A 15,772-nucleotide genomic window follows, 5' to 3' on the forward strand; every position below is an offset into this window, starting at 1 on the left:
TTCTGATTTAACCTGATGTGGCTTGGATGCAAAAAAGACGACATAATGGATGAGTGTAAACAGAAACAAGAAACCTGCTCGGCATTCCATTCACAGCATCATTGCATGCAGTTTTTCACGATTTAGCAAGAGGCGAAGAGACACTGAAAAGAAGTTTGAGGGAGGCGCTGCACTGAAAGCAGACACAGCAGGTTGCCATGAGCAGTTTAAGCTGGCAGCACTATTGTCCCGGCGCTACAAAAAAACAAACAGTTCAATCACTCCTCCCAGAATCTGCTCTGACACCTGGTAAGATCTCATCGCGAGGAGGTCGCATGTTTTGTGTGGAGCTGCTGGAGGTCACACATCACTCACTTGAATTATCTGGTGAGAGGGCAGGAACTCAGCCGCACACCTGCTTCTTCTTCTTTCTTTTTTTTTTAAACCCAAAGCCCGTGAGTATTGCTCTAAATGAATGGACTTTTCTGGATGTGGGCTTTGCAGATTTAGATGGCGGGCAAACATTCTGTTTGCATCACTCAGCGTGTGAGGGAAAATAAATGGAGCCGTTTTTCATTTAAAAAAGAAAAAAGAAAAAGGAAAGAAAATGCCACAATAATGGGCCCGGTGTAATTACAGTCAACTCGTAATGACATCTAGCTCTGTTTAGAGTGCAATCACACAAGTCTGTTGGCCTGATTGTGGTCAGTTCAGGATTTACATAATCTTGTTTGGAATTAATTGTGACTCCACGCTAGATATTTATCTTACGGCTTTACGGCAGCTGCAGGAGCCCCTTGCACTTCCATTAAGAAAAAGGTCATAAACCCCCTACAGTCTAAAGGACTCATAATATATGCAGAATTTTTAAATTGAAATCATACTTTAATCGAGATTGGGTTGTATTGGTGTGTTTTTTATTAAGCACATACATTTGGTGTAGTCTTTATTGCTTTGGATAATTCAGTAGTCCATACATGTTTGCTGTAAAAGTTGCCGTCAAGCCGCTGGTGCTGTTGCTAATCAGATGAACTGAATCTTGTATTATTAAAGCTCAGCGCTCCTCTATTACATGTGTGTGCCTGAAGAGGAAAGTCCACATGGGCTTTCTGCCCAAATGCCTGGACTAAGACTGCAGTATTGCCTCTTTCATTGTTTTTGGTGTTGGTGATTGCTTTTAAGCGTGAGCATTTGGCTGTAAGTGATCTTGCAATGCATTATTTTTTTCCTTGTTTTTTTTTTGGATTAGCAATAAAGATAAAACTTGAAATGCAATTACCGGTGAGCACAATGAGGAAGATTTTATTTATGGCACTTGGTTCTCTGGCTGTAATAAAACTGAGTTTAAGAAAGGTACCCTGCTCTCCTGGAACTCTTCATTTTAATGATACCAACAACAGACATTCATGACCGCCTACCTTCCCACCACAGGATTAAGTCAGGCAGTCATCTAGATTCTAAACTGCAGCCCAAGGTTAGCCCATGCAATTTCCCCCTAAAGCTAGAGCACAGCCAGCAGTTGGTCATTCATATGCATCTGAAATCTAATACCCTGCTGCTGTGCCCCACAGCGGCCCCACCTTTCCTGACTCACCAGTGAACCTCGACTCCTCCAGCGCACTCTGACCATTATACACCCTCCCTGTCTTTCATTCTTGCCCTCCCCCTGTCTGAGTCTATTTGCATGTTGCCCAGGTTACACTGTCAGGGTACACCCCCACCCCCACCCAACCCCACCCGTGCACCCCCACCCCAATAGTTAGACTCAACACAGGGTTTCATTTGATAGTCTTTGCTGCTTCAGTAAATAATTAGCCACTGAATCCTCTGGGGGCCCTACACAGGAAGCATGGCTTGCTTAACAGGGGGGCTAAGGTTCTAATGACTGCTTTCCTACAAGGTTTCTGATAGCAAGCATCATGCTGCTGTGTGGACAACAAGAAACAGAATATACCCACCAAATATTAATTCTAAATGTGAATCTGAATGAAGGCTATACGATTATTTTAAATCTTTTGCCTATATTGGGAAATACTCTGCTTACCTTTTTAGGTCTGCTTAAGCAGAAGAATTTTCTTGAAAACAGATGTTTTTGGGAACTTTGCGGAATTAAATGTCATTATGTTAACAAATCAGCCAAATTAATATGCTGATGTACACGTCACTTCACTGAGATGGTGGAAACAACACCACTGTGCTGCGAAGTTCAACATAAACTTTCGTTCCAAATGACAGCAGCTACTTGAGCTCTATTACTTTCAATAATCTCATCATTGTGGTAAAGCAAAGCATATTTTATCAAACTAGAAATATCAAACAATTGCTAGATGGATGCTTAACCTCAATGATTTGCAGAGCAGATACTCACGCAAAGTAATTCCCCATCAGGATTGCCTCTATTTAAAAAAATGACAACTCCTGCCAAAAAATCCATTAACCGCATATAGATTTTAATGGTTCTGTCCAACTATAGATGCAGCGACAACTTTAGATGTTATTTCAAGAGATCAGTGTGCCCATACCTGAGTGGGACTTGAAAACTTTCCTCCCTCCATGTCCTCCTGTGCATGTTGAACCCCAGAAAGGGCAAAACCAATCATGTTGCTGAATAATTAATACATATGTGTATGAACAATTCATATGCATCAAGCTGAATGTACAGTAGTCTATATCCATTATGGAGAAATGGCTGCGTTCATAAAAAATACAGCACACCATAAGCTACCTCTCGAAGACTGTCGGGGAACGAGCTAATAAATCTAGTTCCCTGAGATTTACTTCTGTGAATTAAGCACAAATTTGGCAGCTCCCACCTCTTGTAACAGGATTTGTAGTTTGATTTTGTTGGCTCTGCGACGCTCCCATCACAACGCAGACTTTGAGGCTTAGAAGCTTGCGGTCTCCTCAAGATGACAAGCGAGACCATGTAGAAATGCACTGTTTGGGCTAATGGCACAATCGCAGTGCACACAACCTCTGTGGGAGGTTATGTGTGGCCGTAGATTGTTGTTGTAGCCAGTGGGGAGTGGAGAAGTAGTGTCTGAAGAGATGTGACAAGTAACCCCGCCAGTGATACGCACAAATACACTCACACACACATGTATACACACACACACACCTTCTTTCTGTGGTCAGAGTTATTCATTTTGTTGAGCACCTCAGCCGCCAGCGGAGAAATGCTGTCACTGGGTTATTACAAATACCCACAAGCAGTTGCGAATGTCCTCACAGATACAGGACAGAGAGAGAGATGTGGGCCTGCATACCACTGCCTGACTGCTGCTGTTTGCTGGTGTTCTGAATGACCTAGTTCCCCCTTTCGGATAATTCATACCTCACAAAACCATGACACCACAGAATACTTATTTTGTGTCATATATCAAAAGACTGAAAATGACAAACATACTGTACCATCACTAGTTCTATTTAACACACTAAAATCACCCACAATTACATGCTTATGTTCCTTTTTCATGTATGCAACTGACTCGTCCATATATACCTTATGTATGCAACACTGAATACTTCACTGAGTATACATATTTATTCATACATTCCAGACTGCTGGTAAATAAACTGAGTTTTGCTGTTCGGACATGACTCACGCACTGAATCTCGGCTTCTTTACATGTAAGGTCTCTATGTTACTCACCTCTGTGGCGGGACTGTCATTTTCCATTTTTACAGAGTGGTATGATTAGGGACACCGCTGTGATCAAAAGAGGGCTACCGGCTGATTTTCAAAACCACACGTTATAGTGCAAATATATCAAAGGGAACAGGCTGCATGGGTCTGTGTGATATGTCCAAAATGATTTAAACATGCTATGACCATGTTTAAGCCTCAAGCGAACATATTTTAACAGAATAACAAGGTGTTGCTGCCTCTGTGTCTTCATATAGAAGTCTGGGAGAGTTAAAAAGACATGAAAAAAATAAAGAGAAAATCAAAATTGGTATGGAGGGGGAAAGAGAGAGTAACCAAAATAAATAAATAAATCTGAGGCTGCTATCCAATGAATTATTAAACTCCCTGTTACAGATTTCCCAATTAGAAGGGGTAATCCAGTAATTAACCCAAGGACCAGCCGGCTGGTACAGTATATCACTGAAACGTACTGTCTAATCCCTCTACCAGTATTACTGTGAGCTGCAAATTTCCCTTGCAGCTCACAATAAGAAAAAAAAAACTCCACCTCACTAATAATCCCATTAGGCTTCGTTATAGAAATACTCTACTCATCTTTTAACTGCCAGCCTCAACTATGTAATGGCTGTGTTTTTAAAGCAATTTGGTCAGTGGTGACAGAAACCTGCTTACTGGTGAAAAGTTAATGACACTGAAAGCCAATACTGTATCCTGACCACTTAGCTCTGCCATTTGACAGAATTTGTCATAACACAGTTCCTTATTTTCAAAAAGAAACTGATGAATTTCATGTTTATCTTCTTTGCACTTAACTCTAATTTTACAAAAACGGCAAAAGAGAAAAAAAAAGCCTCTTACCAGTATGCCCGGACGGAAAACTACAGGATTATTAGTGCACAGGGCTCAATCGTGGATTATAGAGACCTAAATTGTGTTTAAATAGAGATACAAGGCTGGCTGAACAGTCACAATATCAGATTTTGTTGATTTAATCCATTTTCAATGAGGCACCTGGCTCATTTCAGTCGTGATAGGGTCCCCTATCGTATTGCATGACTGAAACCTCATACTGTAGATTTCTCAAATCAGTTCAGCCTAAAACCCAAATAGTCCAAGCCTATTACACCACCACATCCTTGGCTCTCCCTTTCCTAAAACTTCTGCAACCCTCTGCATCATCCATCCAAGCCAAACCACCTTTATGGCCACATTTCTGCAAAGTGTGCTGCTTTGATTTGCTTTGGCATTCCTGTCCTTATTCATCCAGTGGGGCTGTGAGCTGGAATAATTAGGAGAACGCCATAAGGGCCCTACCACCTGACAAGTGATCAACAAACAATGATTTATGAGACCATCTCGTATCAGGGGATGACCATTGATTTAAACACACAAAGAAAACACACATTTACGCATGGACACATGCACACACGCGCACCACTTCTGAAACAGATGACCAGACACATAAATCAGACTCAGCATCCTTATATTTCAGGATCTGCTGTTTTATGCTGACCTATCTTATTTATCCTTCGTTCGCTTTAATAAACACCCAAAACTCATAAGCTCAGAATTGATATGGATTTCATAAGTGATCTGACTGGCAACATCGAGAGCTGCTGAAATTCCCTTGAAAGCTTGAATGAACCTCCCGCAAATCAATTTTGTCACTCTTTTATGACAAAAATGCTGATTCCACTTTTTTTTTTTTTTACAGTTTTTTTACTGCCTGGAAAAAGTACAACTACACTGCAATATCTATATGTTGCTGTATGGAATTAGCGCAGTAGATCACATTGGCCTGTCTGTTGTTTTGGCATGCCTAGGTAAGATTTCTTGACAGACAACTTGCATACTGTGTTTTATTACCCTGCCAGCTGCACGGTCATTGTATATCGCTCTTCCTGCGAACGCGCAGGATCATATTTCTATGTGTACTGCAAAGCGGCGGCTTCAGATACTGATTAATGAGTAATGAAATAGCTTTTAGTTATTACAGGATGAAAATATTAATATGAGAGATGCTGAGTGAGAAGAAGGGTGCCTTTATTATGTTACCAGTCTGCTTCATCATCTCATAGATTTGTCTTAGGTTCACAGTATCAGTCAGATTAAGAAGCCATATTACTCATCAAATGTTAAGTGAGCCTGGTCCTATTAGACGCGGTAGAGGCTGTCATCATCATACAAGACTCCTTTTAGCAACTCAGTAAATCTAAGTCTACATTCATTTTGTGCTTTTGATATACTGTCATGGGCAACATTTCCAAAATAGTTAATTAATAGTCAGTAATGGGCTTCTGACTGTTATAGATTCAGTCGTTTACTGTTGGGACTGGGAAATAATTGCTGTTTTTTACAAGTGTACGACATATGCTATGTGCCTAGAGACGCTGCGCAACGTGTTGATGAACTGTGCATTATTGTCTTTCCTACCACAGATTGATCAGAGCTGCAGTCAGGTCAATATGTGTCTAAACATGACTTTAATAAGGTGACTGCACAGACACTACTGCAATACCACAAAATGTGGGAAACAGAGAAATCTGTGCACATGTAACAGAGTGACAGAGATAGTCTACAGCTTTAGTGCTTTCTCCCTCATTCTTCCTCCACCACCGGTGTGAAGTGATCACAACGCGCACTGTTATGGTCACTGCAGTTATACTGTTATTAGCGATTGTTGTCAGTCAGAGGCAACAGATCAAAAAGAGTGAATCCATATTGATTAACCGAGTCGAGCTCTCACACACTGGCAGAATTTGCGCTATGTACATGATGATTGACTCCTTTGCTTTCCCTTGCACTGTGGCAATGGGATAATTGAGCATCCACCATGAATCCAGTATTAGAGATTCATGTGTCTCACCCCACCTCTCCTTTTCTGTGTTACATTCAGCTGGCAGATGATTGAAAGGCCTCCGGTGTCCCCCCTGCTCTATGTGGATAAGCAGTTTTCATATGAAACATCAATACTTGAATGGATAGACAGTTTTATCCATTGATTAAACACTGAGTGAATGCGCAAGTACTCACCCTTGCAAAGACTGACGCCCATGCAAGCAGATTCCCCCTCTCCATTTTTGTGATTTAGGGCACATTTGTGCAATGGTTTCTAAGTGGAGTGTCATTACTTCACCTCACCATATTTGCAAGGGCATAATCAATAACTTCATTTGAGCACCGATATGTGTGGACTGAGAATCGTGGTAGTGGGGACCGCAGTGTTTCTCCCCCTTGGAGAACTGTTTGAAAATAGCCCTGTGAACATTGATAAAGCAATGACAAATGGGGATTATGGTATGACAGGTCAAAAACTGCCACTTGAAAATTTTTAATCAATCTCTATTCCCTTCATTTTGCTGTGTGAACTGTGATGTTTCATTCATTGTTTTCACTTTTAGACTGATTAAACAACATACATATTATTTTAAGGATAAAAATCCACTTTTCCAAATCCCATGCATAATTTGAATTGTATTAATCCAAATACACAAGGATTTAACAGACACTTGCACACCTGCAGCGTCTGGTCAAATAGGATGCTTATTGGAGTAGGGATCTCATTCAGATGGTCATTAGACAATCAAATGAGAATAATCTGCCAGGATCTCTGTTACGAGGAAGCCAATTCTCCTGGTGCGTCAATGGCCTTTCAGAGTATTACCAGGTGTGTGGCTCATATACTGATTGCTCATTTGTGCCTGGGAGAGATCACTATATATGAATGCCCTTTATGATTTAAATGCCAGTGGGAAAAGTACTGTTCGTCAATATGGAATTGAAAGGGTAAAACAAGCGCAAGCTCTTCCTGGATTTCATTCATGACTTTCATTATGAAGTGACACAGTGACATGACATGTTTTTTTAAAGTGTACAAGTTGCTGATTAGATCATAAACTACTATAGATTTAAGACACCCCATATTTGTAAGTGACTCGCATATGTAATATTATTTTTATTTTTGTCCTTTGTTGTCTTCAGTATATTTTTTATTTAATGCGCTGTTATGGCCTTAGGCTCTGGTGTGTGCTGGTGTTCTGTGTTGCAGAAGTTTCATGGGTGGAGATTCAGGAGGAAATGCACAACACCTGGCCTGTATTTTCCTTGGATATTTAAAACTCTAGGCCTGTTGGTCTCTACTGTTACTGGTCTGCTCCAGTCCTTTCATGGTGTCTGCATTGTCTCGATGCCTCTATGCCCCACTTTGGTTCTTTCGTATAAGTTATCTTAATTTGCTCGTTAAGTCACACATACTTGCCAACCTATGTTGTTTATGCTTCAGCATGAAATTTACACTGTAGCCATGTTGTAACTGCAAACACCTCTGAAACTCTGTAACCTGCTGTAACCTGATGTGCAGGGACACATATGTTTGCTTTACTACAACAAAGAACAGGAGAGAAAAAGTCACATCATTAGATTTGTTTCTGTGAGCTAGCACTGTAAATAAAACAATGCGACCCGACCACAGGCTAATTAACACATGATGCACAAGTGTAAGCATCAATATCAGCAATGGCATCAGCCACTTATAGGTCCCTCTATAGGCACTAAAAAGATCAGGCCTTTCATAAACATCATTATCAAGTTAAATCATTATTTGGTTATTCATATTCAGTTGGTGGTGTAACTCTATTGTTGTGGCCTACGAGCTAGTAATAACAATACTACATATAAGCTAAAAGAAATGTAAAATCCATATATGCCAGTCTGAAGCATGTTCTTTTGAAGATTTTCATTTTCTCACTCCAAGGCCAAAACACCTCGCCCTCAGTACTAACCCCTGCTGGTGCCTCGAGGTTAACGTGCTCTCTTAATTTTAAGCAAGCGGTGGACACAGGCAATAAAAAGATGTACATTTTAGCTGTGTCATAGAGAAACAAGTGCATGATCTCAGCAACAGACCACCCACCTTCCTTTTCCTCAAAAACATGTTTCATGGCTGTTGCTCTCAAATCATGGAGGAGTTTTCATTTGAGGAGGGTCAAAGACCTTTTTATCACCTCCTTAAACACTCATTCAAGGAACCTCTTGTATCGCACGACTGGACATCCCTTCTCTGTATCTCCAATTGTTGGTAAAATGGGGCAATCTGTAATCTGTATATCCAGTTTTGCCAATGAACTGTATGTAAGCAACCTTGGAGAATATTCTGTGCTTTCAAATTGTTTCATGTCAGCAATCAACTCATTGTTTACACTGTTTATAGTGTTAACATTTACCACCCAAACAGTGCACATCCAGCATGTGGACATCCTTGACATCTGCCTTTTGGCTCAAGTATAATGGACAGATTAAATGTCACCTTAGCACTGGGTATTTTAATCAGTTTATGTATGGAGGATATTTTGTAAGCAATTTTGATGTTTGTTTCCACGAGATGTTAGTGTTGTGTCTGTCAGTCTTGTTGGTGTCTCTGCTTCTCCTGTCCCGACGTGCTCTGCTGCATCCTGCGGCATTTGGCACCCTCTCAAGTCACCTCCTCCTTTGCTATACAGACACACACTCACACACACAAACACATCCACAATTAGCTGAGATAAGCTGGGATTCTGTGACTTCCTGCAGATTCTTCCTCTGATAAGGGAGAACAATTTAAAAGCCCTGCATAGAAAAAGACACGAGTATAAAAGAACCTTTCTGGAAGGCTACAAGAGAAAAAAAAATACAACAAAAGTCAATGCAACCAGGCTCTTGGCTGCTGACATGATGACTGGTCACAACATCATCCTGTCATACTATATTAGTTTTGGTTTTTGCACACCTCAATTGCACTCTTTGCTGAAACTCGTTTATCACATTGCAGGGAATGGACACTACTGTAATATATCACAGGGGCCTTTTCTGAAAGCGTGACAATCTGCTTTTGAAAGTGCTCTGTTTTGAGTGCCTGCAACAGAAGTGATCACAATAGCAAATAACTAAGAAAAATATTGCAGGGTTTGGCATGCATTTCAATGAAAAATAAATATTGAAATAAAATTTCACTTTGTTTTACAGACTTAGTTCAATGTGACCTTTGTGAGTTATTCCTTGTGTTGGTAGCATCTGTTTTCAGTGGAAAAGTTGTTTAAGTTAAGCACAAAACCGAGTAGGTATCTAAAAGAATGATGGCTTTTAAATGAGGGCTAAGGGCTACATCTGTCTCACGTTCTCTTTGTTAAGAATCTTGGAGTCTGAGCTGTCCACACATGAGATAATGGCTGGATGAGATAAAGTAATCAAATCCCCTAAAAAAAATCACTTAAGTACCCCTCTCTCCCCTCTAAAAAAAATAAAATAAAACTTAAAGTAGCTCTGCTTCTAGTAAAGAGGAGTCTGTCCCTCTATTGTGCATATTACTGCATCTCATCTCGCTCATTGCTGCCTAGAGTGCTATGACAACAGAAGTGAGAATATATTTAATCTCTCCAGCCCTGCTAATAATACTAAGCTACTGGCTGAATGCCGAAAAAAGCACAAAGGGCTAATCATCTCTAGTAGTAAGCATTTTCTTACACATACACATTTTCCCCGCTGTTCTCAGAACTGTCAGGAGTAAAGAGATAAAGAATGGGCAGAAGGGGTGGAGGGGTGGTGGTGGTGGTGGTGGGGGAAGTCAGTTGTGGTGTGAGAAGTGTCTGCCACCACAGCATCATTAACACCCAGTGGTGTTGGAGTAAGGGAGGGAGAGCAGACGGGGCCTCCGAGCACTAGGAGCGAAATTGCAAACCCAAGGTTCCTGATACAACCTGTTATTATTTTTGACACAAGCCATTTACAATAGCTATGAAGGTGGCAATGGAAAATGTAATATTGATTGTATGCCCTCAAGGCTTTGCTCCCCTGACTTCTCAACGTCACACGACTCAAATGTTGGGTGTGATGATATGCTTCTCCTTTTATTTATTTTTTATTTTCTTTTGTTTCCTCCACTTCCACATATCCTATTTTAGCGGCTTTGCTGATGGTCTGTTTGATGAGGTAATTACGCCGGTAGATTGAGAAGGCAAGGTGACGTTTTGGGAGTTGAGAAAAATAATAGAAAGCTGCGTAACTACAACAGTGCAATATGATATTGGTCTGATGTGACAGGTGTTAATATACCCAATGGCAATCTGTTTTTCATCTCTTTTTCATGAGGGTGCTTACTGAATTACTTCCAAATGATGTTTATGAAGCAAGCGACTGTTGCACCATGGGGTAGCGGCGGCTCATTCCAGCGTTATTAAGACGCGCTAACACAGAGCACCGCAAAGAAATGCACTTGGAAAAATAATCAGGTTTTGCTTAAACACAGATGCATGATAATCCTGGAGACATTTTTGTGCAGGCATGTAGGCTCTGAGCTTCAGCTGGAGGCGATGGAAAATAGAGGAAGCTATTAAGCTCCTGAAACACAGTGACTAACTAAACAAAGCGTGGAACAACTGGGAAAATAGTCGGCCTTTGGAGAAGCCTGTCTCTGTCTGTCTGACAGAAACCTGTCAAAACCAAAACAAACATGTATAACAAGGCCCTCAAAGGACTGGAGACAATTGTGCGAGCCTGTGTGAGCTGCAGCGGAAGTCTTCGTATCTGCAGAGATTGCAAGGGTTATCTGCCAGTGGTAATTAAGCTAGGGCTTCTGTGTGACAACTTTTCACTTGTTTCTGAAATGAATGCATGACCTGCACGCCACCTCTCCATGTAGCTAACCACTGATTGCTGTGCTAAAAGCTATCTTTGTGAAAAGTGCTGTCTAAGAGCTCTTTCCCTCTGGTTGGAGGTGCTTTGGAACACATCATTATGGACTTACATGATTTAGATGACCCCATAAAATTTCCCTAAAAGAAAATATAGTGAGGGCAATACCTTTGTGCTGTCAAGGGTTCTTCACGTTAGATGTTGTGTTTCACTGTTTAAAATTCAACTTTTTAAAAGCATTAAATATTCTCAGTTAAACCTTTGATTTCTAAATTATATTATCCATATTAAACTGTCCATATTAATTACAGATGTAAGTGAGAAACTAATCAACCATCAGTGCTGCTTTTGAGAAACACAACTATGAGTCAGTTCATTGTGTTGCTGTGAACATTTTTCTGGATAATAGCACCTCTCGTTCTCATGTACAGTTAGACCAACATGTTTTTATCTCTGTCATCACATTAGGTTGAGTGGAGGAAAATCACTCTTAATGACACAGAGATTATTGGCTTTGTGTTTTGGTATACCAGTAAATGCTGGCTATGCCAATGGGATTTCCCCACATAAGCCTTCGCTATCAGTTTACAGTAACTTCTGCATTCTGCAGTTATCCACAAGGATATCAAAACACAATACAACAAGTCTGTGTGGCTTCACTCAATGACATTATCTTGCAATAGTCATGGAAAAAAAAAAGAGTCTGTATCCTGTAAAAATGGAGTGAAAAGAACAATAAATGTGGAGAAATAGTTTTGTTCACTGTTGACTAATGTGTTAAGGATTACTTTCTGGTTTTAAAACTTCCTGTCATGATCTCTTAAAGGAATTCTTCCCAGTATATTCATACAGCAGCACTGCTACAAGCAGTGATTCAATTAAATTTTGAAATCAGGAAATTGTGATATATTGAAAAGAAGGATTGTTCACACTTGGAGTTATAAGTTACACTTCCAAAACATTTCTCAACATTAAGTGCAGAGGACACAAAACTCCAGTGCTAACTCTAAAAACAATAAAAGCCATTAGCATCATGCTAGGGTAAACATTAAAGTACTACCTATTAGTATCTATTAAAGTATTTAGTTTACAACTTTAGCACGACATGTTCAATGGATAAATGCTGATGCTGGTCAGCAGGGGCCTTCATATGTGAGGTTTACATGTTTTGTTTCCCAATGTGTGCTCTGGTTTCTTCCTACAAGCCACATAAATGCATGTCAGTTTAATTGGTGATTCTAAATAGACTCTAGGTGTGGATGTCAATGTGGATGGTAGCTTGTCGCTCTGTGTTAGATATGTGATAGGCTAGTGACATGTCCGGCCTGTACCCTGCTTCTCGCCTAATGTCAGCTGGGATAGGTTCTGGCCCTCTGAAACCGTAGTTATTTAAGGGCTAAAGAAAATGAATAGATATTGAAAGCAAGGACATTGGAAGTAGTGGGGCCAAGGAACCAAAAGACCAGAGGATATCCTGACAGCTAGCAATGTTCCTTTGCTCATTCCTCTGATGCATTGTGCACTGCTGACCTGAAAAGTTGATTATTCTAGATAAAAAGTCAATTTTTATGAACTAGGTATCTAATTTGCTTTGATCTCTTGGATGACATATGTTAAATGAAAGATATTCAAAGTCAAACATACTAGAACAGCAGTGCTCTGAGACTGTGAAGGTAGGCAGTGACAAAACGAAATGCTTAAAATTTATCATATGAACAGTTGCAGGATTATCATGGACTATCAGGAGTGTCATGGTATAGAATACATTTTTCACTTGGCACTGTTGCATCATTTTGCAGTGTGCAAGATTAACATTGCATACAGCCATTTCTTTTTAACCTTAAAAATCTATTTTACATAGTTGTTAGTGCTTTAACTTAATTAAACAGTGAGCGATAAAAGGAAAAAAAGTGCAAAAAAATTATCAGCTGCCATTTTTTCCATCACTGTTGATCTTTCTGAAAAAGGACATAGTCACCTGCAGCTCTATAAATATGGAAATAAAAATGGGATGTGTCTGCAACTACTGATTAGGTATCCTGTATTCATATAAAAATGTATCACCAAAGTTTCAAAAGAGTAAAAAAAACAAAAAAAAACTCAAATTTCACTAAATGATTGGTTCATCAGTGACACAAAGGCTTTTAGATGTTCGACACAACACACTATTAGTAAGTAACTTATTAGTAAGTGTGTAAAAATGCTATTATACATGAATTATGATCTCAATATATTATGTTCATTGTATGCATATCGTGGTAACACCATAAGAATAGTCATAGCACTTCATAAATTAGTCCTTTCTTTTAAGAAAACACAAAATGTCAAGTGTTAGTAGTTTCCACATAACTGTAAATTAGGCCTGTCTCGCTAAAGAATGTGATATGAGGTCTTTCCATGATTAATTCACTTCTAGTTTGACACTAATTAACCCACATGGGTTCAGTATTATAAATACACAGAGATATAGTTAAAACACCAAAAAGCTTTGTCAGCTGGAAATTATACAGTAAGTTTAGGCAGTACGTTTGTTTGTATTTAGTATTTAGTATTTATTTATTTATTGTCATTGTCAAGAACAATGAAATTGCGTTTGGGGCTTCCATACAACCCAAAAAAAAGAAGAAAATAATAAATACCCCTTAAAACCCAAGTGTACATATTTAACCCAGTGTGACTCCAATGCAATAAGACAATCCTTAGCAATAATGTTCGTAGAAATTCAGACAAAGACCTGAGAAACATGACAAAATACAACAATGCAACCCATTCAATATTATTGTACTGTGAGATATGATATCAGATATGATAGTTATCTATTTAAGAAAGAGGGGGGGGGGGGCAGGAGGGGGAAGAGAATAAAGATATGATGCACCAATGCAGACCAGTTCATTGCTATTAAGAAGTTGGATATGGTTATTGTCCGTGAGAGGGGGGCAGAGAGTTCAGGAGCCTCACAGCCTGTGGATACAGGCTGTTGGCCAGTCTGGATGTTCTGGCCTGTATAGACCTGTACCTTCTCCCTGAGGGCAGCAGATGGAAAAGGTGGCGCGCAGGGTGATGTTGGTCCCGCAGGATACTGTGCACCCTCCTCAGACAGCGAGTGGGGAAGATATTACTGATCTCTGGCAGACTTGTTCCAATAATTCTGCCAGCTTCTTTCACCACCCGCTGGAGTGCTTGCTGATTGGCCTTGGTGCAGCTGGGGAACCACACTAGAAATCCATACGTCAGAACGCTGCTGATGGCACAGTTGTAGAAGTTCAACATCAGAGATCTGGGAATGTGTGCGCTCCGCAGTCTCCTCAGGTAGTAGAGGCGCTGTTGGGCCTTCCGTACAACTGAGGTGATATGGTTGCCCCAGGACAGGTCCTCGGTCACAGTTACCCCCAAGAATTTAAAACTGCTCACCCTCTCCACCGCCTCACTGCCAATGAAGAGAGGCAGATGGTTGTTATGACCCCTCTTCCGGAAATCTACAATGATCTCCTTGGTCTTTTTGGTGTTTAAGACCAAGTTATTGTCGTGGCACCATGACTCTAGTTGTTGCACCTCTGTCCTATAGTTTGTCTCATCATTGTTGGATATAAGTCCGAGCACTGTAGTGTCACAAGTCCTGTAGCCTTGACGAAGCTGATATCTATTTAAAGATCTCCAGAGTGGTTCATTAATAAATTCCTTCTGCTACTAAATGGGAATGCACACCTGTTTTCAATGATATAATCCATAAAGATTAGGGTAATTTAATTGTGACAGATGTTTGCTTGATTGGATTAGCTAACCAGGAAAAATGGGAAATTTAGAATTGGGTCCAAACCAGTTTTTGTGCAAAATTTCACTTTAGAATGCAAAACATAATCTATCCATCCCTCCATTCGCTTCCACTTAACCTTTTCAGGGTTGCGGGGGTGCTGGAGCCTATCCCAGCTGTCATAGGCGGGGTACACCCTGAACAGGTCACCAGTCTGTTGCAGGGCTAACACAGAGACAGACAGCCATGCGCGCTCACATTCACTCCCGTATTCACACCTATGGGGCAATTTAGACTAATCAATTAACCTATCCCCACAAACTGCATGTCTATAGACATGTGCCCGGAGGGAACCCACGCAAACACGGGGAGAACATGCAAACTCCACACAGAAAGACCCCGGCCTGATGGTGGAATTGAACTCAGGAAAGGGTTAGGGCAAAACATAATCTCACTTAAAAAGTTTTCATTTAGGGTAACTTGGAATCTAATACATCCATGGTTTCTTGTAATCTTTTTGAAGCGGTCTTTTTCAGAGCAATAGTTCTTCAGGCTTTTAGTTTTTAGACATTGATTGCTGTTTCACTCATTTTCAGTCCAGTTCATTTACCTGACCATTTTAGTGGCGTTTTTTTTGTTTGTTTGTTTGTTAAGTCAATTTATACTGGACAGAAAATGGATTAAAAAGCAGCCAGCATCCAAAGAAGTGCTTTAAATATCCTTCAAGA

Source organism: Aulonocara sp. 'chitande type north' Nkhata Bay, linkage group LG19, assembly GCF_057382095.1.
Source record: "Aulonocara sp. 'chitande type north' Nkhata Bay isolate Kocher_YH1m ecotype deep benthic linkage group LG19, A_spYH_male_GT1.1, whole genome shotgun sequence".
Taxonomy (NCBI): Eukaryota; Metazoa; Chordata; class Actinopteri; order Cichliformes; family Cichlidae; genus Aulonocara; species Aulonocara sp. 'chitande type north' Nkhata Bay.